The 23,735-nt window shown below is 37.3% G+C and overlaps 1 protein-coding gene and 1 long non-coding RNA gene across 3 annotated transcripts in view; both read left to right on the top strand.

The window, feature by feature from the left end:
• CDK13 (cyclin dependent kinase 13) overlaps window positions 1-23,735 on the top strand; it is a 122,531-nt gene that overhangs the window by 47,707 nt on the left and 51,089 nt on the right. The gene's annotated exons all lie outside the window — the stretch shown is intronic.
• LOC132679045 (uncharacterized) lies at window positions 3,755-4,922 on the top strand. Its single transcript, XR_009609944.2, has 2 exons — window positions 3,755-4,129; window positions 4,369-4,922. It is a non-coding gene; the product is annotated as an uncharacterized LOC132679045 (long non-coding RNA).

Genomic DNA, 23,735 nt, shown 5'->3' with positions numbered 1-23,735 from the left:
AGATGAGTTTCTGTATTCTAACAGCAAAAATCTGAAAAGGAAAAGAAAATGATTTCATTTGCAATAGCATCAAAAAGAATAAAATAGGAGTAAATTAACCAGGGAGATGAAATATTTGTATATTGAAAATTATAAAACGTTGCTGAAAGAAGTTAGACACCATAAATTAAAGATATTGGTGTTCCTGGATTAGAAGACTTAATATTGTTAAGATATCAGTACTACCCAGAGTAATCTACAGATTTAATGCAATTCTAATGAAAATCCCAACAATGGTTGTGGCAGATTGGAAAAATTCATCCTGAAATTTATTTGGAATCTCACGGGACCCTCAAATAACCGAAGCAAACTTGAAACAAGAACAAAGTTGGAGGTCTCACACTTCCCAGTTTCAACACTTATCATAAACTACAGTAATCAGACTGTAGTACTGGCATAAAGACAAGACATATGCACCAGTGGAACAGAATTCAGAGCCCAGAAATAAACCCTGGCATATATGGGCACGTGATTTTAGACAAGAGTACTAATACAGAGGAAGTTTTTTCAACAATTTGTGTTGAAAAAGTTGGATATCTATATGTGAAACCATGAAGTTGGACTCTTAGCCTAATACTGTGTTAAAAATAAAACCTTGAGGGGCACCTGAGTGGCTCAGTCAGTTAAGTGTCCGACTTCGGCTCAGGTCATGATCTCATGGTTTGTGAGTTTGAGCCCCGCATTGAACTCTGTGCTGACTGCTCAGAGCCTGGAGCCTGCTTCAGATTCTGTGTCTCCCCCTCTCTCTGCCCCTCCCCTGCTCGTGCGCGCGCTCTCTCTCTCTCTCTCTCTCTCTCTCTCTCTCAAAATAAACATTTTTTTTAGTTAAAAAAACTAAAAAAATAGAAATAATATAAAACATCAGGGTGCCTGGGTGGCTCAGTCAGTTAAGCATCCAAATCTTGATTTCGGCTCAAGTTATGATCCCATGGTTATAAGATCCATCCCTGCTTTGGGCTCCGTGCTGGGTGTGGAGCTTGCTTGGGATTCTCTCTGTCCTTCTGTGCCTCTCCCCCACTTGCATGGTTTCTCTCTGTCTCTCTCCTTCAAAATGAAGTAAACTTTAAAAAAAAAGTGAGACTGAGGATCACTTAAGAGAAAATACAAAACAAAAAACGGGTGCCTGGATGGCTCAGTTGGTTAAGCATCCAACTTTGGCTCAGGTTATGATCTGGTGGTATGAGCCCCGTGTTGGGCTCTGTGCTGACAGCTCAGAGCCTGGAGCTTGCTTTAGGATTTGTGTGTATGTCTCTCTTTCTCTGCCTTTTGCCTGTTTACGCTCTCTCTCTCTCTCTCTCTGTCTCTCTCTCTCTCTCTCTCTCTCTCTCAAAAAGAAGAACTTAAAATAAAACCAACTCAAAATGGATCAAAGACCCAAATGTATGAGCTAGAACTAGAATACTTCTATAAGAAAACATAGGGGAGAACTTGACTACATTGAGTTTGGCAATGGTTTTTGGGTAGGATATCAAAAGCACAGAACAACAAAAGGAAAAAGAAAAAGTTGGGCTACTCAAAATTAAATTTGATTTTTTTTAGCAAATTCTACCCCCAACATGGGGCTCAAACTCATGACCCCGAGATCAAGAGTCTCATGCTTTACAGGCTGAGCTACCCAGGCGTCCCCAAAATCAAAATTTTTTAGGCATCAAAGGACATAAGAGTAAAAAAGCAACTCAGGATATAGAAGAAGATATTTGCTAATCACATATCTGATAAGGTTTTATATTCATTTTATGTAAAGAACTCCAACTCAATGAAAATAAAATACCAAAGGACTTTAATGGATTTTAAACACATGAAAAGGCATTCAACATCACTATTAGGGAAATGCACGTTAAAACGGCATTGAATTACCAGTCATACCCATTAAAATGACTTATCAAAAGAACAAAAATAAAAACAACAGAAAAATAACGAGTGATGCCAAAGGTGTGGAGAAATTGGAATACTTGGCCTTTGCCAGTTGGAATGTATAATGGTAAAACTGCTGTGGAAGATATGATGATTCCTTAAAAAGTTAAAAACAATTAACCATATGGTCCAGCATTTCCACTTTTGGTTATATACTCATAGGAACTAAAGTAGCATCTTGAAGAGATATTTGTACCTTTTGTTAATAGCACTATTCACAGTAACCAAAAGGCAGAAGCAATCTAAATCTTCTTGGATGGATCAATTGACAAGCAAAATGTGGTATATACATACAATGAAATATCATTCAGTCTTTAAAAGGAAATTCTGACACAAGCTACAACATGGATGGACCTTAAGGACATTATGCTAAGTAAAATAAACATCACAAAAGCGAAATACTAGATGAATTTACTTTCAGGAAGTACCTGAGGTAGTCAGATCCATAGAGACAGAAAGTCAAATGGCGGTTACCAGGGAGTAGAGGCGGGTAAGAATGGGCAGTTACAGTTTAATAGGTACAGAATTTCATTTTTGCAAGATGAAAAGAGTTCTGGAAATGGGTGCTGCTGATTGGTTGCACAACAGTGTGAATGAACTTGCTGCCCCTAAACGGTACACTTAAAAAATAGTTATGAATGGTTTATATTATATACATTTTGCTACAGTTTAAAAAAAAAAAAAAAAAGATGAAGTACAGATACATCTTACAACATGAATGGACCTTAAAAACAATAAGTGGAAGAAGCCAGGTAAAAAGACTGTGTATTGTATAATTCTGTTTATATAAAATGTCCAGAATAGGCAAATCTGTAAAGACAGAAAATAGATTGGTGGTTGTCAGACACTTGGGGAGGTGTTGAAAATGGGGAATACCTGCTAATGGGTATGAGGCTCTTCTTGAGGTGATTTCATTGTGGTGGTGGTTGCACAACTCTGAATACATTAAGACCAATTGAATTGTGTACTTTAAATGGGTGAGTGTATGATATATGAATTAAATCTCAATGAAGCTGTTATTTAAGACAAAATCCAAACAGCACCCCAGAATTCTTTGTTCTGATGAAAATACTGGGTAGATTGAGAGGGAGAGGTGTGTGTGGTGGAAGGGGTGGGTTTGTTTAGAAGATGAGACTGGAAGGGTAGGTTAGGACCAAAAATGGTGCTTGACATTAAATACAATGCCAAGGAATCAAAATACTCACTTTTTTCAGAAAAAATAGCACAGAGCTTGTCATGTATTTTGACCAGCATTTATAATGATTTTGTTTGATAATTTGATAGGTAAAAAATGGTATCCTGTCTTTTTAATAATTATTTTTTATTACAATGGAGATTGGACAGTTTCCTGTTCTTAGAGGCCATTTATATATTTTTTTAACATATATTACCTATTTATGTCCCTTGCCTATTTTTTAAAATTAGGGTATTAGTGTTTTTAATTGAGTTTTGAATATATTTGTAACATAGTAAGAATGTTCATCTTTTGAGTAGTTTATATAGAAACTGTCCAGACATCTGGTTTCCTTGCTCTCATGTTTCTTATGTTAGTGCTCAGTAAATGTTAGAGTTGAATCGAGGAGAAAAATATTTATAAAACAGATTGTATTCTGTTCCAAAATAACCAAATGAATATTTCATGATTGTGAATTTTGCATAATCAGTTAAAAGGTATAGGAAAGTGTTTTATTTACATTTAATGAAATGTAGCATATAAAGCTTTTACTCTTTTAAATGTTTACTTTTGAGAGAGCATGGGGGAGGGGGAGAGAGAAAGTGGAGGGGGGGGAGAGAGAGACCATGTGGGTGTGAGCGTGGGGGATGGGCAGAGAGAGAAGGGGACAGAGGATCCGAAGCAGGCTCCATGCTGACAGCAGTGAGTCCAATGTGGGGCTCGAACTCACAAACCAGGAGATCATGAGCTGAACTCAGCTGACAGAGCTACCCAGGTGTCCCTTGCCTATAATGCTTTTAAAGGAAAGAACGTAAAATCTTAATTTGGAAATGACTCCTTTCTGAATCACAAGAAGATACAGAGTTAGCATCATGTGTTGAAATTAAGAGTTTATTTTCATTTATTTTTTTGATTAAGTAAGCTCTATGCCCAAGGTGGGTCCTGAACTCAAGACCTTGAGATCAAGAGCCAGGTGCCTTTAAAAATTTAAAGAACATAGGGGTGCCTGGGTGGCTCAGTCGGTTAAGCATCCGACTTTGGCTCAGGTCATGATCTCGTGGTCCGCGAGTTCGAGCCCCGCGTCAGGCTCTGTGCTGACAGCTCAGAGCCTGGAGCCTGTTTCAGATTCTGTGTCTCCCTCTCTCTCTGACCCTCCCCTGTTCATGCTGTCTCTCCCTGTCTCAAAAATAAAAAAAATAAACATTAAAAAAATTAAAAAAAAAAATTTAAAGAACATAGAGAAATCAGAATGTTTAGTTGCCCATCAAATGATTTATGGCAAAGGGATTGTGGAGTTTAAGGGAAAAGGAATCTGTGGGAAAGGCAGGAAGAAGTAGATGGGAATGGAAAGGGGAAGTGCCTTTCTCTTGTCAATATTTCCTGAGTAGCTGAACAAGAAATAGTGTTCTTTTGGGGCAGATGTTATAAAGTAAAAGTAATGAGAAATATGTGTAATGATTAAGAGTACATAGTTTGAATCCGAGCTTCGTCCATCTCTGGTTTCCTCATCTGGAAGATGGAGTAATAATTCATTATTCATAGGTTTGTTGCATTTGATGAAATAATTCATGAGAAACACTTAGAATATTGCACACAGCAAGAACACAATAAAGTTTGTGTTTATTATAGGTTGGTAGTCTATTGATTGTGAGGGTAGAAATAGATCAATAATACAGTAATTGTTTTAATTAGGTGGAGAGGATGGAGGTTTGGGAGAAATGGTTTTAGTCCTCCAGTGAAGTTTTGGAGAGCAGACCCAGAAATTAGGAAAAAAAAAAAAACAAAACAACCTTTTTTCTGAAAGCTTACAAGTAGTCTTTAATTATTAATAGTAAAAGTTGTCAAGAGTGAAAAAGTTGTCACATAATGGCTAGGGTGTGTTTGATTGGTTAACCTTACCGGAAGTTAAAAAGTGAGCTCAAACCCAGGCAGAGAAAGGGGGATCGTAAGAATGAAACTCAGCAACAGACACGTAAGACAGATGCCAATTGCAGAAGCCATGGTATCGGTTTGAAATGGAGAGTAGAGGGAGAAGTTAAAAAGCGGGTGATCTGCATTGTGAATACTGTGGCCATTAATAGAAGAACTTTAGCAGTTAAATCCTGCAGTGGGGCAAGGTGGGTGGTGAAGGGTGGAAGTGGCAGAGAACCATTTAGGGCAGCATCAGCATTAGGGCAGTCAACTATGAAAGGTTAAAGATTTGTCAGGTTTTTGCCATTTCTGTGAATTGCCCGTTTGTTTGATGTTTGCTTACTAACTGGAAAGATTTATTAAAATACATATTAATGTTTTATGTGTTTCACATAGCATAGATAATTTTTCCCATTTCCATTGTTTGCCCTCACCTTTGTTTTTCTTGTGTTCTTTGTTATTCTGAAATTTATATGTGGTCATATGTCAGTTTGTGGGATTTTTTTTTGAAGGAAGGTGATTTGTCTCACGCTTAGGAAGGCTTAGCCCCCTAGAAAATTGTAAGAATGTTTTCTGTTTACATATTTTTAAAGTTTTTATTTAAATTCTAATTAGTTAATGCAGCGTAATACTGGTGTCAGGTGTATAATACAGTGATTCAGCACTTACCATACAACACCGGGTGTTCATCACAAGTGCGCTCCTTAATCCCCATCACCTACTTAACCCATCCCGCCATCCACCTCCCCTCTGGTAACCATCAGTTTGTTCTCTGTAGTTTAATAGTCTGTTTTTTGGTTTCCCTCTCCCCCTACCCCTTTGCTCATTTGTTTTCTTTCTCTTATTTAAATTTTACATATGACCATGGGGGAGGGGAAGAAAAAAAAAAGGTTAGGGGGGGAGCCAAAGCATAAGAGACTCTTAAAAACTGAGAACAAACTGAGGGCTGATGGGGGGGTGGGAGGGAGGGGAGGGTGGGTGATGGGTATTGAGGAGGGCACCTGTTGGGATGAGCACTGGGTGTTGTATGGAAACCAATTTGACAATAAATGTCATAATAAAAATAAAAGTAAAAAATAAATAAATAAAATTTACATACAAATGAAATTTTGTGGTGTTTGTCTTTCTGTGACTGATTTATTTGGCCTATTTCCATAATTTGGCTGTTGTAGATACAAACATCAGGGTCTGTGTATCCCTTTGAATTAGGATCTTTGTGTTCTTTGGGTAAATACCTAGTAGCACAATTGCTGGGTTTTAGGTATTTCTATTTTCTGGTTTCTTAAAAATGTCTATGTGAGTTTTTAAAAACATTTGGATATTTAATCTTTCTTACTCTGTTCTGTCATGTTCATCGTATATAAAGTTTGTACATATTCTGGGCTTTCCTGTTTTATAGATCCCTTTGGGTGTCCTGCTATCATACATTGTTTTAATTATTGTAATCTTATATTACATTTTAATTTCTGGTACATAAAGGTCTCCTCCTCTGTGCTCCTTAAGAAAAGATCTTATTTTTATACATTTAGATGTTCATGAAGTGTGAAAACTTAAAAATGGAGACTTGACTGGAATTATGTTGAGGTTTATTTGGGGAAGAGCAGGAGTTTTTAAAAAACTTGTTCAGTGTATGAAATCATAGGTATATTCATGTAATACTTGAGACTGAAAATTGGTACAGCTTATTTCATAGAGGAAGGGCATGGTATGATACCTGGCACATACTACATGTTGTATAAGTATTTAATGTTGATATTATATTACAATAATTATTTCTTAAAGTATAATTGTCCTTTAACTCAGCAATTCTATTTTTAGAAACATAGAAGGAAGTAATCATGACTTTATATAAATATAGCTATGAGAATGTTGTTCACAGTATGGCTTATAATAGCAAAACATTAGAATTAATTTAAGTGTCTAACAACTTAAATTGCCTGGGTGGCTCAGTCGGTTAAACGTCCGACTTCGGCTCAGGTCATGATCTCATAGCTTGTGAGTTGGCGCTCTGCGTGGGGCTCTGTGCTGACAGCTCAGAGCCAGGATGGAGCCTGCTTCGGATTCTGTGTCTCCCTCTCTTTCTGTCCCTCCCCTGCTTGCTTGAGCTTTATCTCAAAAATAAACATTAAAAAAAAAAAAAACTTTATATGTCTAAATCAGAAGATGATTGAACAGAACTATGGTGTATTATTACTTTGGAGTACTATGTAGCCATTATAATTGTGTTCAATGATAAGGAAAACTGTTCACTCTATGTATTATGAGCTGGAAAAAGTTTATAAAGGAATAGGTAAAGTTTAATCCATATTTTGTATTAAAAATATAGTCTAGGAGCACAAGGAAACCTTTGGGGCTGATGGATGTGTTCATTATGTTAATTGTAGACACAGTCTCACAGGTGTATACCTATGTGAAAACTACTTAAATTGTATCTTCTAAATATGTACAGTTTATTATTGTCAATTAACACATTGAAACTGAAAAACATTTTTGTTCAGTTAAAGTGTAATAAGCTCAAGGAGAACGATTGAGTTTATTACTTCAGAAATTAAACCAATAGAATATATGAATATATAGAGAGATTTATTTTAAGGAATTGGGTCAGACAATTGTTGAGGCTGGCAAGTCTGAAATTTGTTAAGAGTGGCTAGTAAGCTGGAAATTCTGGCAGGAGTCTGTGTTGCAGACTTGAGTTCAAAAGCATTCTGGAGGCAGAATTTCTTCTTTAAAAGGACCTCAGTCTTTTCTCTTGAGGCCTTCAGATGGTTGGATGAAGCCTACGCACATTATTGAAGGTAATCTGTCCTCAAAGTCTACTGACTTGAGTGTTAATCACATCTAAAAATACCTTCACACAACATCTGGACTGGTATTGACCAAGCAGCTGGGCACTGTAGCCTAGTCAGGGTAACACATCAAATTAACCATCACACTCTATCAGAGTGATTTCAGCAGAGCAACAAAATTCAATTGAAATGGTTTAAATCATAATGGGAATGTATTAGCTTGCATAAAAAGTCGTCCAGAGATAGGGCAGGCTTTAGGGTTAATTGATTCAGTGGCTTTCGGATGTCATCAAAGGCTCAAGTTATGCCATCTGCAGTGTCTGTTTTATTCTCACAGTAGGATGGCTTGAAGAGGCAGTTACTCGTATCTGGTGAGGGGAGAGCCTGGCTTCGCATGGCTTGCTTTCTTTTTCCTTTCCTTTCCTTTCCTTTCCTTTCCTTTCCTTTCCTTTCCTTTCCTTTCCTTTCCTCTTCTCTTTTCTTTTCTTTCTTTTCCTTTCCTTCTTTCCTTCCTTCCTTCCTTCCTTCCTTCCTTCCTTCCTTCCTTCCTTCCTTTTATTTACTTTTGTGAGAGAGAGAGTGTGAGGGCCGAGACACAGAATCTAAAGCAGTCTCCAGGCCTGAGCTGTCAGCACAGAGCCCTACACAGGGCTCAAACTCATGAACCGCGACATCATGACCTAAGCCAACGTTGGATGCTTGACTGAGCCACCCAGACGCTCCTTCCCACGCATTTCTGAAGTCCATGAAGGCTTCTCTCTTAGGGCCCCTCATCAGTGCCTCAGTAGGCCCAAATCTTCTGTGCCTGCACATCTGTTAAGCTGTTAAGTTAACATAGAATGTACTGTAATTAGAATATGATGAAAAGAAAACAAACTAAGCAAAATACCACTTTCAGTACTCAGGACCTTATTGGGAGGGAGGGAGATAGCTGACTTGGGCAGAGACTGATTCTTGGCTTTACATGAAATCTGAAGATGCTACAGTATTACAAAAGAAGATTGAGAAATACGTATTGTGTTATGCAAGTAAAGGTTATGCAGACTTTTTCTTTTTCGGTTAGTCTGTGTCCCTAGGACAGGTGGGAATTGGCAGCCAAAATACTGAGTCATGAAGTCAATGGAATTACTGACTTTTTATTTTAGGATATGGAAAGTTGCATTGATACTGTCTTTTTACGTTCTGACTTTAAGTGTTTTATTTTAGTTAATGTAGTAATTATTTCCTGACTGTTGGCTCCTATTACTGGGCTTGTTCATTAGGGCTTATGTTCATTTCACTCTTGGGTTTTTAGGTACCAGACTTTTAATTTGGGGATTTGGGGTCATTTTTGCATATAATTGGATTTTCTAGCAAATGTTATGTAATCATAAGATTTGTCCATTATCACAGATATTTGGGGTAACAATTGAATGCGTTTTGCATTTCTCGGCTTTTTTGTTCTTTGTTTCTGGGTTTAACTGAGTTTTCTGAAAGTGAATTGGAATTTTACAGTTTGTTCTAGATTTAATATAACCAGTAAACTTTTAAAAAGTTCAGATTCTCCTGTCATCTCATGTTATTTATGCAGCAGCCACTTGGCCAACTTGGATTCCCTACACACTATTAATCTTCATTTTAAAGCTGTTCACTCTCCCCCAACGTATTGAGTTGCATAAGAAAGACTGGACTGGCATCAGCTGTCCCTAAAATGTTACGTGATTGTATTTGTCCCAGAATGTAATTGAGGTTGCATAGACTTCTCACCGTACATCCAACTCTTACAGCAGAAGCTGCATTAAATGATGGCAGTTTAATGGAGCACTCATGATTAAGTGTAAATAAAGGTACATGATTAAGGTAAATAAAAATTGCTTAAACATGGGGATCCTGGGTGGCTGAGTTGGTTAGCCATCCAACTTTGGCTCAGGTCATGATCTCACAGTTTGTGAGTTTGAGCCTCGCATCGGGCTCTGTGCTGACAGCTCAGAGCCTGGAGCCTGCTTCGGATTCTGTCTCCTCCTCTCTCTCACCCTCCCCACTTGTGCTCTCTCTCTCAGAAATAAATAAATGAAAAAAAATTGCTGAAACGTAACAAATATACTTTTAAGGGAGTGACAATATGGCTGTGGGTAAAATAGGTTGTAGATAAAGTTTTAATTTTTTTAAAGGTTTTTTTTTCTTTTTAAGTTTATTTATTTTGTGTGAGCAGAAGAGGGGCAGAGAGAGAGGCAGAGAGAATCTCAAGCAGGAAACTGAACCATCCGGGCTCCCCTTTAGGTAAAATTTTTAAAAAACAGGACAACTTTGGAAGATAAGGTTACTTTAAACATACTGAAAAGTTACAAATTATGAAGTTATAAATTAATCTGAAGTTCCCAAAGAGCAGTTGATGTGCTAGTCTTTTGAAATGATAATTTTGACTGTGAATTTTGGATAATTCATTTTGAAGTGATCAAAAAATGAATTTTGAAAACCCCACTAAAAAAGTAAAGCCAAAAAAAAGCAAAAAAAAGTAGAGCCAAAAATACTTTTTTGAAAATTAATTAGAAATTAATGAGAGAATTAATTTAACAAATTTGAAAAATGAAGTAGTGTTTTATTTAATTAAAAAAAAATAATGCTTGCTGTGGGCCAGGCACTTTCCTGAGCAATTTACAAATATTAACTCAAAACTTATAGAAAGCTTATGAAAGTAATTGAAGAAGACACAAAATAATGGAAAAAGATTCCATGCTCCTGGATAGGAAGAACAAATATTGTTAAAATGTCAGTACTACCCAAAGCAATCTACATATTCAATGCAATCCACATGAAAATTACAACAGCATTCCTCACAGAGCTAGAACAAATAATCCTAAAATTTGTATGGAACCAGAAAAGACCCCGAATAGCCAAAGCAATCTTGAAAAAGAAAACCAAAGCAGGAGGCATCACAATCCCACACTTCAAACTATACTACAAAGCTGTAATCATCAAGACAGAACAAAATAGAGAACCCAGAAATGGACCCACAAACGTATGGCCAACTAATCTTTGACAAAGCAGGAAAGAATATCCAATGGAATGAAGACAGTCTCTTCAGCAAGTGGTGCTGGGAAAACCGGACAGCAACATGCAGAAAAATGAACCTGGACCACACACCATACATAAAAATAAACTCAAAATGGATGAAAGACCTCAATGTAAGACAGGAAGCCATCAAAATCCTTGAGGAGAAAAACCTCTTTGATCTTGGTCGCAGCAACTTCTTACTCAAACCATGTCTGGAGGCAAGGGAAACAAAAGCAAAAATGAACTACTGGGACCTCATCAAAATAAAAAGGTTCTGCACAGCAAAGGAAATAATCAGCAAAACTAAAAAGGCAACTGACAGAATGGAAGAAGATATTTGTAAATGACATATCAGGTAAAGGGTTAGTATCCAAAATCTATAAAGAACTTAACCAAACTCAACACCCAAAAAACAAATAAGCCAGTGAAGAAATGGGCAAAAGACATGAATAGACACTTCTTCAAAGAAGACCTCCAGATGGCCAACCGACGCATGAAAAAATGCTCCACATCACTCATCATCAGGGAAATACAGATTAAAACCACAATGAGATACCACCTCACACCTGTCAGAATGGCTAAAATTAACAACTCAGGCAGCAACAGGTGTTGGCGAGGATGCAGAGAAAGAGGATCTCTTTTGCATTGTTGGTGGGAATGCAGGGTGGTGCAGCCACTCTGGAAAAACAGTATGGAGGTTCCTCAAAAAAACATAAATAGAACTACCCTATGATCCAGCAATTGCACTACTAGGCATTTATCCAAGGGATACAGGTGTGCTGTTTCGAAGGGACACATTCACCCCCATGTCTATAGCAGCACTATCAACCATAGCCAAAGTATGGAAAGAGCCCAAATGTCCATCAATGGATGAATGGATAAAGAAGATGTGGTATATATATACAATGGAGTATTACTCGGCAATCAAAAAGAATGAAATCTTGCATTTGCAACCACGTGGGTAGAACTGGAGGGTATTATGCTAAGTGAAATTAATCAGAAAAAGACAAACATCATATGACTTCACTCATGTGAGGACTCTAAGAGACAAAACAGATGGACATAAGGGAAGGGAAACAAAAATATAAAAACCGGGAGGGGGACAAAATAGAAGAGACTCATAAATATGGAGAACAAACTGAAGGTTGTTGGAGGGGTTGCGGGTGGGGGGGATGGGCTAAATGGGTAAAGGACACTAAAGAATCTACTCCAGAAATCATTGTTGCATTATATGCTAACTAATTTGGATGTAAATTTAAAAAAATAAAAAATAAAACAAGTTAAAATATTAACTCGTTTAATCCTCATAAAAAATCTGTGAGGAATAGAGAAGGAAATGAGATGTAAAAACATCAGAACCACTCTTAAATACACATAATACCTGGTATATGAAAAATAGTGACTAGAAATACTCTTTTTCAAGTGGACATTTCAGTTTGTTTGATTTTAATAGGATGTAGAAAATCTGACTTTGATGTATCACAGTATTTTTGTGGGAAAATGCATTAGAAATACAAATATTAAGGCCAAGTACACACCTGTTTCCTGCCATTCTCAGCTGTGGTGGCATTCAATGGATTTCTCCTCTTTTCTGCTCACCTTTCACATGGTGGGAGCACGTTTCCTAACTCCACTCACTGTCACTGGTAGTGACCTTGGAGGCCTGAAATGAGAAATGGAGACCTTCAGGTGACAAGCCAGGAGCTCTCAGGTTTTCAGAATTGGAAGCTTTTGGGCTTTTTTTTGTGATAGAAAAATCTCTGGATTTGAGGTATTTGGTTTCAGGCAGGCACAGTCATCAAACCTCTCTCTTTCTGCCATTTCAGGAATTGATCTGTTTCTCTTTTTGCTACTGACCGCCACTCTTGGTCACAACTTCGTGTAATGTGCATATATCTGTTGTTAAGTTTTCTGCCGCTAATACCAATGAGAAGCAGAGGAGGATAGCTTTCTTCCTTCTTTGCCAGTACTTAACACCCAAACCCTTTTCCCCAGACACATTTTCCTCTTTGGCCTGTGGGAAATGCAGAGATGAGAAAGTGACTCTGGGTAATGTATTTACTGAATGCCGAAATAAAATTGTCTGGATACTTTTCGAAGAAATTACTTAACAAGTATTTGTTGAGTACTTGTTATATGCTTTACATTGTTCTAGGTGCTAGGTATAGGCAGTACATTTGATAGACAAGTTTTCTACCTTTTGGTGCTTAACATTCTAATTGAATAAGACTGGCTGTCTTGGATATTCTATTGTAAGACCTGAGGATTGGGGTTGGGCTGGGGAGGATTTAAGGGAATAGGGAAATGAAGTTGCTTTTTTCTCCTCCAACTTGGACAGAATACAGAGTCAAAGGAGAGTTTAGGAATGTCCCCATCCATCCTCAGTGATACTGTATGGTTTGGGATGCTGATGTTAAGTGGTTAATGTAGCATCATGTTTTCTAGCAATTACGGATTAAAGGCAAAGACGACTACAAGAAGAAATGTTTTTACTTTCTTTTTCTTTCCTTGCAGATTTCAGGCAGAAATGTTTTTGAATTTATATAAATGTCTTAAAAATGTATACATTCCAAATATTGAGACTATGATTCTTTTCCTTGTTTTCTTAAGTAAAGACAATGCAGTTTTGGCAGTCCTTAGTTTTACAGTGAGAACTGTTAAAGCATGTCCATTAACTTTCCTTCCTTGATTATTTCTGATGTTGAATTTGAGAAAACAGAGTTGTAATGCAGCTTATACTTTGTTTTTACAGGGTGAGAATTCTCTGCCTCTACTTCTGACTTTCCATGCACTCACCTCACTCTGTACCCATTTTGCTCTTTGAAGTAATGTTTCTTCCTGCTTAAGGCTGATTCCTTCTTGTTCCTAGGATCTTGGTTGTGTGTTATCTCTTCTGTATTTCGTCCTCTTCCCTCTTTTCTGGCTCCTTACTTTCAGGACTAAACCTACTCAAATCTCTTCTGTCTTGAACGAAACAAAAATCTTTCTCTGATTTGCGTCTACTTATGACTCCATTACTCTTGTTCCTTTCCATTGTTGCCAGACATTTGGAAAGAGTAATGAACAATTGCTGTCTGTATTTCTCACTTTTTCAATCACACATTCATCTGAATTTTCCTACTACTTTATTAAGATAACGTCATTAATGATCTCTTGCCAAACCAGTGGTAATTTTTCAGTTTTTCTTTATATGGGCAGTATTTACTGTTGACTTGTTTCTTAAATGTCTTCTTGCCTTTTCTGAAAAAGCTCTTGTCAGATTTGTTTTCTTCTTCTCTGACTGTGGCTTCATGGCCTTGATCATTGGCCCCTTCTTTGCCTGATACTTAAATGTTGGTGTTAAGTCCTTGGTGGTCTTCTCTTAATTCTCAAATACTCTCATTGGCTAAGGCTATTACCATCATTGGCTCTATTCTGTTACCTTGTAAAAATTTTCTAGACCTGAGCTCCGTACAGTTACAACTGTTCACTAGATGTCTCCATATTGACATTTCACAAGGGTTTCTCAAACTGAGCATACTCCTTGCCCCTGTCAGCCTGCTGATTTTAAACCCAGGTTAAACCCTGATTTTAAACCCAGGTTAAAATGTTTCTTCTCAATTCCCTAATCAGGATACCACTGCATTTTAAGCTTGTCAGTTACAGCACTATAGTATTTTTATTTACTTAATATCTGCAGTGCTACCTTATTAGGCTCTTGATGTCAGCAGCTCTTAGTCATATCTGTACTTATAAGCCATATACTTCTGTTGACTGTTCTATTGAAAAATGTCTCACAAAGGTAAAATTCTGAAATAATTGATACATTTACAAAACATATGTGATCTCAAAAATAATATAAATTAGAATTTACAAGTGGAAACTTGTAATTTTGGGTTCAAATTCACCATTCCTATACCTTGTGTTTGCTTCCAGTATTACTGTATTTGCCTTGAACAGGCAGGATCTAGGCTTAATATACTAGATGATTTTTAGAATGACTAGTTGAAAGTAGATTGGTCTTTCACATTCTTTTCTTTTTTTTAATTTTTTTTGATTTTTTAATTTATTTTGAGACAGAGACAGCACAATTGGGAGAGGGGCAGAGAGAGAGACCAAGAGAATCCCATGGAGGCTCTGTTCTGCCAGCGCAGAGCCTAATGTGAGGCTCGAACCCATGAAGCTGTGAGATCATGACCTGAGCTGAAACCAAGAGTGGGATAACCAGCTGAGCCACCCAGGCACCCTAGAATGCTTTTTCTGTTTGCATTGTTTATTATGGTAATTAGTTAACAGCATGGTAACCTTCCATGTTCAAAAATAAGGCAATCTCCAACAGAGTGGTTGGTCTGTTTATTTAAGAAATCTGTTTCTTTTGGGGCGCCTGAGTGGCTCAGTCGGTTAAGCATCCAACTTCGGCTCACATGACCTCACAGTTCATGGGTTCAACAGCACAGAGCTTGGGGCCTGCTTCAGATTCTGTGTCTCCCTCTCTCTCTGCCCCTCCCTCACTTGTGCTCACTCTCTTTCTCTCTCAAAAATAAATAACAATAAAAAAAAAAAGACATCTTTGGCTCAGGTCATGTTCTCATGTTTTGTGAGATTGAGCCCCGTGTCAGGCTCCGTGCTGAGTGTAGAGCCTGCTTGGGATTCTCCCTCTCTGCCCCTCCACCACTTGCACTCTCACTCTCTCTCAAAATAAACATTAAAACACCACATATTTATAAATTATGTTAGGCGTGAGTTTACCTTTCCATATATTTTGGTCATGGGTGAAATACTATATTTGAATTAGTACTAAGTGGACAGTTGATTTTCACATAAGTCAGTGTGCTAGTGAATTTATTGTTCATTTTTTGGATGTATTCCTCCCCTTCCCTACCTTTTTGCCATGTTTTTAATAATATAATAAAATATTTTCTCTTTGCTAATCATGATCTTTTTTTTTTTAATGTGAGGGAGAGTGCAAGCAGGGGAGGGGCAGAGAGAGAGGGAGACACAGAATCTGAAGCAGGCTCCAGGCTCCAGGCTCTAGGCTCTGAGTTGTCAGCACAGAGCCCAATGCGGGGTTTGAAATCATTAACCATGAGATCATGACCTAGGCCAAAGTTAGACGCTTAATTACTGAGCCACCTGGGCGTCCCATCCTTGCCAATTATTTTTAATAATATTTTATATTATTTAAAATACCCCAAAATATAATAGTAATTATAACATGTAATGATTATTTAAAAATTATTGAGATGTTTTACATGTTTTTGTACTAAGTCTTCAAAATCTATAGCACATCTCATCTCATTGGGTCTAGCCACATTTCAGGTGCTTCAAAGGCAATTGTGACTCATGCTTTGTGAATGGAGAGCATAGTCCTAGAATATAGCTTGATAGTGGCTCTACTTTGAGGTTGATAATTGTATTTGATGTGTTTTGGAGTCTCCTACTGCCCATTTACCCCATTTCCTGTATACTTCCTGTAACAGCTGTGGACTTTTTGTTTTTGAGGATCCACCTTTTATCTATTCTCGGTTGGTCTAGCAGTAGAGCTCACTCCACTTGCAGCGCCTTAGGGGCACATCACTGGCCAGTTAGAGTAAGGTCTTCTTGTGTATGAGGTTGAGATTTATTCCAAGATTTCATGCATAGAGTGAGGTTGTCTCACCTGTGCGGTGTAAGCTTGAGAGCAAGAAGGAACTGTTGTTGCAGCAGCCACCTTGTGACAGTATAGGTTCTTAGTTTAAGGCCAGCACTGAGATGTAGAGGAGACTAGACTCTAGGTGTAGGATTTTGAAAACTCCGTTTCACTCTATACCCAAAACAAAGAATGTTTCGGAGATTGATAAATCAACTTTTTTGTTCAGGTCAGTATACTTTGACTCTTGTAGGTGTGGATTAGGGAGGTCTATCTTAAAATATCCTGTGGTTTTAGAATGTCCTAGTAGCACAGGATTGTTCTGGGATTGACTGGAGGGTTTCCACCAAATATAATTCAGGTTAAGTTGTGATTCCTAGGCCTCAAATGCTTGACTTTACCCCTTATAAAGGGTTGTTCCTGACCTTCTGGTGGGGCTGACATTTAAGGACTCAGCCTAATTACAATGAACAGTAATGATTCAAATGTCTATTCAGTGAAGGGAATCAGAAATGCAAGTAACACGTAATTTATTCCCCCCAATTTATTTGTTCTCCGTTTTGCATTTTATTGCTTTTGCCTGTGAGTGTAGAGCTTATTGTGATCAGTTTTTACTGAATTTAAAATCTCTTGTATCTTAAGGACTTTTAACTATAAATTCTTTATTATTTTAATGTTCTTTTGAAAGAGTTCCTCTGTAATGAGTATAAAAGTAAAAATTAGTTTATCATAATCTTTGAAATAATGCAAATATATATAAAGAAAAAAATTAATTTCCTGGTTTTTTCTTGATACTTTTTTCCGAATCCAGGGTTAACAGCCTGTTATATATCTTTCAAGACCTTTGTGTCTTGGAATGGAAATAGAAATAGAAATAGAAATAATAGAAATGTATATTTTTTAAGTTTATTTATTTTGAGAGAGAGCACATGCAAGGGAGGGAGAAGGAAGGGAGAGAATCCCAAGTAGGCTCCGTGCTGGCAGCACAGAGCCTGTCGTGGGGCTCAATCTCACAAACTGTGAGATCATGAGCTGACTCAAAATCATGAGTCTGATGCTTAATCGACTGAGCCACCCAAGTGCCCCTAGAAATATATATTTAAATCTATATGTTGAGAGAGAGAGAGAGAGAGAGTCAGAGAGACAGTCAAGCAGAGAGAGACAGAGAATCCAACAGTTTGGTAGAGTTTGAGAGAAACTGATAGGAACACAGAGAAAGAGAGACAGGGGCACAGAAAGTCCCCCAGACACAGAGAATCTGACAGAGTATTTACACTGTCTTAAAAATCCCCTGTATTCACCTGTTCATATCCACATTTAAATTCTTTGGCAAATACTGTTTGTTTCTTACTATCTCCCTAGTTTTACATTTTCCAGAATGTCATTATAATTGGAAAAATAACAGTATGTAGCCTTTTCAGATTGGTTCCTTTCACTTAAATAATACACTTAAGTTTGCTCCATGGATTTCCATGGTTTTCATGCATCATTTCTTGTTAGTGCTAATTAATATTCCACTGGCTCCATGTACCCCATTTATCCATTCACCTACTGAAGGACATGCTGGGTTTGGATTATTGGGTTTGGATGCTTGGGTTTGAATAAAGCTGCTGTAAACATTCACATGCAGGTTTCTGTTTGGATATATGTTTGTAGCTTCTTTGGCTAAATACCAAGGGGCATGAGTACTGGGTCATATAGGAAGAATGTATTTGGTTTTCTGAGAAACTTTCAAACGGTCTTCAGAAGTGATTTTACCATTTTGTGTTTCCATTAAGTAATAAATGATGAGAGGTCTGCTGTTTCATAGCCTCACCAGCATTTGGTGTTGTCAATGTTTTGGATTTTTGTCATTCTAGTAGGTGTGTATGGTATCCCATTGTTGTTTCAGTTTGCCATTCTTTTTTATATTTATTTATTTTGGGGGAAAGCACAAGTGGGTGAGGGGCAGAGAGAGGAGGACAGCGCATCTGAAGGTGGGCTCTGTGCTGACAGGCTGACAGCAGGGAGCCCCATGTGGCTTGAACTCACAAACCTCAAAATCATACCTGAGCCACCCAGGTGGCCCTCAGTTTGCTCTTCTTTAATGAAGTATGATGTTGAGAATCTTTCCATATGCTTATGTGCCACCTGTATGTGGGGTTTTTTGGGTTTTTTTTCTCCTTGGTGAGGTATCTGTTCAGATCTTGTGCCCATGTTTTAATTGGGCTGTTTGTTTTCTTAGTGTTGAATTAAACAATTTTTTGTACATGGCTGTATACCAGTCCTTTCTCAGATACATTTATTAAGATTTTCTTCCAGTCTGTGGCTTGCCTTTTCATTCTTCTAAGGGGGTCTTCCACAGAGCTGAAGTTTTTAATTTTAGTGAAGTCCAACTCTTTTTCCTTAACACCATTTCTTCTTTCACAGATTGTAAATTTGGTGGTGCATCCAAAAAGCCTTTGTCATACTCAGGGTCCCCTGGATATTCTCCTGTGTTATCTTCTAGGAGCTTTATAGTTTTACATTTTATCCTTAGGTCTATGATCCATTTTAAGTTAATTTTTGTGAAGCATGTAGTATCTGTATCTAGATTCTTTCAGTTGTTTTTTGTGGGTTTTCTTTCTTTTTTTTCTTTTTTGGCATGCATGCCAGTGCCTATTTATTCCAGCAGCATTTGTTGAAGACTGTCCTTTCACTATTGAGGTGCCTTTGCTCTGTTGCTGAAGATCAGTTGACTGTTTTTTAAGGATCTATTTCTGGGCTATTCTGCTATTCCGTTCCATTGGTCTACTTGCCTAGTCTTTTGCAAATACCACATTGTATTGAGTATTGTAGCTTATAGTAAGTGAGGTTAGATAGTGTTAGTCCTCTAACTTGATTCTTCTTCTACTGTGTTGCTCTTCTAGGAATTTTGCCTCTCTGTATGAACTTTAGAATCATTTTGCCAATATTCATAAAATAACTTGTTAGGATTTTGATTAGGATTGCAATAAATGCATAGATCTGGTTGGGAAGAAATATCTTTACAATATTATGTCTTCACTCCATGTACATGGACTGTCTCCATTGATTTAGATTTTTGCTTTTTCATCAGGGTTTGTAGTTTTTCTGGTACATATTTTGTTAGATTTATAACTTAAATATTTAATTATTTTTGTTCTTAACGTGAATAGTATAATGTTTTTAATTTCGAATTCAGTTGTTCACTGCTGGTATATAAGAAAGCAGTTAACTTTGTACATCAATTTTGTATCTTGCAACCTTGTTACAATTGCTTATTAGTTGCCCGACTTTTTTTGGTATTTGGGATTTTCTTTTTTTTTTTTTTTTTTTTTTTTTTAAATTTTTTTTTTTCAACATTTTTTATTTATTTTTGGGACAGAGAGAGACAGAGCATGAACGGGGGAGGGGCAGAGAGAGAGGGAGACAGAATCGGAAACAGGCTCCAGGCTCCGAGCCATCAGCCCAGAGCCTGACGCGGGGCTCGAACTCACCGCGAGATCGTGACCTGGCTGAAGTCGGGCGCTTAACCGACTGCGCCACCCAGGCGCCCCGATATTCTTTGGGATTTTCTACACAGACAATAATGCACATTTTATTTTTTCTTTCTAATAATGCCGTTTATTTCTTTTTCTTGTCTCACTGCATTAATTAGGTCTTACAGTACGATGAGTAGAAGTGGTAAGAGGGGATATCCGTGGTTTATTCTTGCTATCAGTGGGAGATCTCTCACCATTTAAGAATGATGTTAGCTGCAGGTTTTTGTAGAAACTTTTGTAGAGGAAGTTTACTGAGTTTTGTTTTGTTTGTTTTGTTTTGTTTAATCATGAATGAGTGCTGGATTTTGTCAGATGCTTTTTCCTACATCTGTTGCTATGATCAGATAATTTTTTTTTTGTTGTTAGCCTTGATGTCATGGGTTACACTGACTAATTGTTGAATGATGAACCTGGTTTTCATACCTGAACTAAATCCCACTTGGTCATGGTGTATATTTTTTATATATACATTGTTGGATTTGATTTGCTTATATTTGGTGAGGATTCTTACATATGTGTTCATGAGAGATGTTGGCTGTAGTTTTTCTTTCTTGTGGTGACTTTAGTTTTGGTATTAGAGTAATGCTGGCCTTATAAAATGAGTTAAGAAGTAGTCTGTCTCCCTATATTTTCTGGAAGAGATTGTAGAGAATTGATATAATGTCCTTCTTAAAATTTTTGGTAAAATGCACCAGTAAGCCCATCTGGGCCTGATGCTTTTGGTCTTGGAAAGTTATTAATTATTAGTTCATTTTCTTTAATAGATATAGGCCTATTATTTTTCCTTTTGTGAGTTTTGGTACATTGTGTCTTCCAAGGCATTGGTTCATTTCATCTATATTATTAAATTTGTGGGCAGAGTTGTTCATATATTCCTTTACTGTCTTTAAAATGTTTTTGAGAGAAATAGTGATGTTTCCTCTTTCATTTCTGAGATTTGTAATTTGTACATATTCTCTTTTTTCCCCTAATTAACCTGGCTAGAGGTTTACTAATTTTATTTGATCTTTTCAAAGAATCAGCTTTTAATTTCACTGATTTCTGTTCTAATTTTTATTATTTCTCTTTTGCTTACTTTGACTTTAATTTGCCCTTTTTCTAGTTTCCTAGAAAGATGGATGCTTAGGTTACTGATTTTAGGTCTTTTCAAATACATGCATTCAGTGATGTAATTTTTCTCTAAGCAGTACCTTTGCTTTCTGAGGAGAAATTTGATATAATTTTTATCTTTGCTACTCTGTAGGTGAGTTTCCCCCTCCCTCTGGCTTCTTTCAAGATTTTTCTTTCTTTCTTTCTTTCTTTTTTTTTGATTCTCAGTAGTTTGAATGTGATATACCTAGATGTTGATGTTTTGTATTTGTCTTCCTGGGTATTCTTTGAGTTTCCTAGATCAGTGGTTTGGATTTATCATTAATTTGGGGGAGATTTCAGCCATTATTACTTGAGATTTTTTGTTTTCCTTCCTCTCTTTTTTCTGTTCCTAGTATTCTCTTTACATGTGTGTTAACACCTTTTGTAATTGTCCCACATTTTTTGAGTATTTTGTATTGTTCTGCATTTTTTTTTTTCAGCTCAGTTTTGGAAGTTTCTTTTGATATCTTCAAGCTCAGTGATTTTTTGCTTGGCCATGTCCCATATATTGATTACCCATCAAAGGCATTCTTCATTTTTGTTATAGTGTTTTTTGATTTTTAGTACTTCCTATTCATTCTCTTTTAGAACTTCTATTTCTCTGCTTACAATACCCATTTGTTCTTGCTTATTGTCTACTTTTCCCATTAGAGCCCTTAGAATATTAATTATAGTTTTTAAAATTCCTTGTGTGATAATTCTAGTTTTTCTGCTATATCTGAATGTGACTCTGATGTTTGCATTTTCTCTTCAGATTGTGTTATAAAATACTGTATGATATTTAGTTGAAAACCAGACGCACAATGTATTGGATAAAAGTAACTGAGGTAAATTGGCTTTTAGTGTATGGTTTATGTTTATCTGCCTAGTGGCTAGGCTGTGCTTTTTGTTTGCTGAAGCTGTGTCAGAGGCTAAGCTCTCCCCTCTTGTCTTTTGGGTTCCTTGGAGACTTCTTAAATAATATCTGGGATGTGCAGTTCTTTAAGTTGTATTCCCTTGTTACTATACAGAAGCCCTATTTATACGGTGGTAAGTTATGGGGGGAGGAAAAGTATTCTGTACTTCTATGATTCGGTCTGTTTTTTAGTAAGCCTGTATCCTTGGGCTGTGTCCTTCAGAAGTGTTTCTCAGTTTTCTTATATTTTTCCCCCTTAAGTGAGGCAGGAATACTAAAGGATGCTGCAGTTGAGTATTTCCTTCCTCTAAGTGAAAGGCTAGAGTGTTGTGGAGATGGGATTTTATTTTTTTTCTGCCAGATCGATAAAGCTCTTGTGGAACCCCAGTCAGTTAGTCTCTGTTAATATAATTTCTCTTGAGAGCAGGCTGTGTTAAGAACAGAATGCTCTGAGTGTATTTGATCATGACTGTTTTCCCCCACCCCTTGCTAGAAGCACAGTATAATTTTTTTGTGATCTTCGATGTGATAACCTGGTAGGTTTCCTGAAGGGAAAACTTGCAGAAGTATGGGAACCTATGTAAGGCTGGATCCCCTGGAGTTTTTAACTGTTAGACTTGTTCATGTGGAGTATCCAGCCATTTGTCAACTACATTTTGGGCTTTCCTACCCTGATAATAGTTTCTATGGAGATTTCTTTTCCTGGGTTTCTTCTCTGGTGAGTTGACTCTCTTTATCCACCTGTCTCCTTTGCTAATTTGGGGGGCAGTGGTTTGCTCTGTGACCCTTAATTCTCTGATCTAAGAAGAGTTGTTGATTTTCAGTTTATTCTCCTATTTTCTTGTTGTAACAATGGGATTGGTAACTTCCAAATTCCATACATGTCAGACCAGAATCAGGAAGACCTAGTGTTAATTGCTTTTTTACTATGTATTTTACTTTTCTTATTAAAGAATAAAACATACCTCTAGGTGATAAAATTTTTTTGACACAGCTGCATGATGTGCCACAGTGTGGATATGTACAGTTTTATTCAGTCAGTTCTTTATGGGCATTCAATATTTCCCATCATTTTTTCCATTACAAACAGTTCTGCTAGAAATGTTCTTATGGGGTACCTGGATGGCTCAGTCAGTTAAGCGTCTGACTCTTGATTTCGGCGCAGGTCTTGATCTCATGGCTCATGAGATCTAGCCCTACATCAGTTTATGAGATCGAGCCCCGCATTGGGCTCTGGGCTGACAGTGTGGAGCCTGCTTGGGATTCTCTCTCTCTCTGTCTCTCTCTGTCCCTCCCCTGTGCACACTCTCTGTCTCTCTCAATCTCTCTCTAAAAATAAACATTTTTTTTTAAAGTCCTTATTCATGTGTAAGTATACATGTATACTTGCATACTGGCGCTATTATTTCCTTTGATTTACTCCCAAATGTGGGATAGCTAAGTCAACAGACATTGTAGTTTTAATTAGTAGGTAATCAGGTTACTTTGCTAAAAAGTTGTAGTGTATGAGTTTCCTTTCATTTGAAAATCACTGGAGGGGGTGCCTGCGTGGCTCAGTTGGTTAAGCATCTGACTCTTGGTTTTGGCTCAGGTCACGATCTCATGGTTTTGTGGGTTCGAGCCCCACTTTGGGCTTTGCACTGGGAGCCTGGAGCCTGCTTGGGATACTCTGTCTCCGTCTCTCTGATCCTCCCCCACTTGCACTGTCTCTGTTTCTCTTACA

This window comes from Panthera onca, chromosome A2 (assembly GCF_046562875.1).
Source record: "Panthera onca isolate mPanOnc1 chromosome A2, mPanOnc1 haplotype 2, whole genome shotgun sequence".
Classification (NCBI taxonomy): Eukaryota; Metazoa; Chordata; class Mammalia; order Carnivora; family Felidae; genus Panthera; species Panthera onca.
This window is presented reverse-complemented; position numbering and strand designations above follow the sequence as displayed.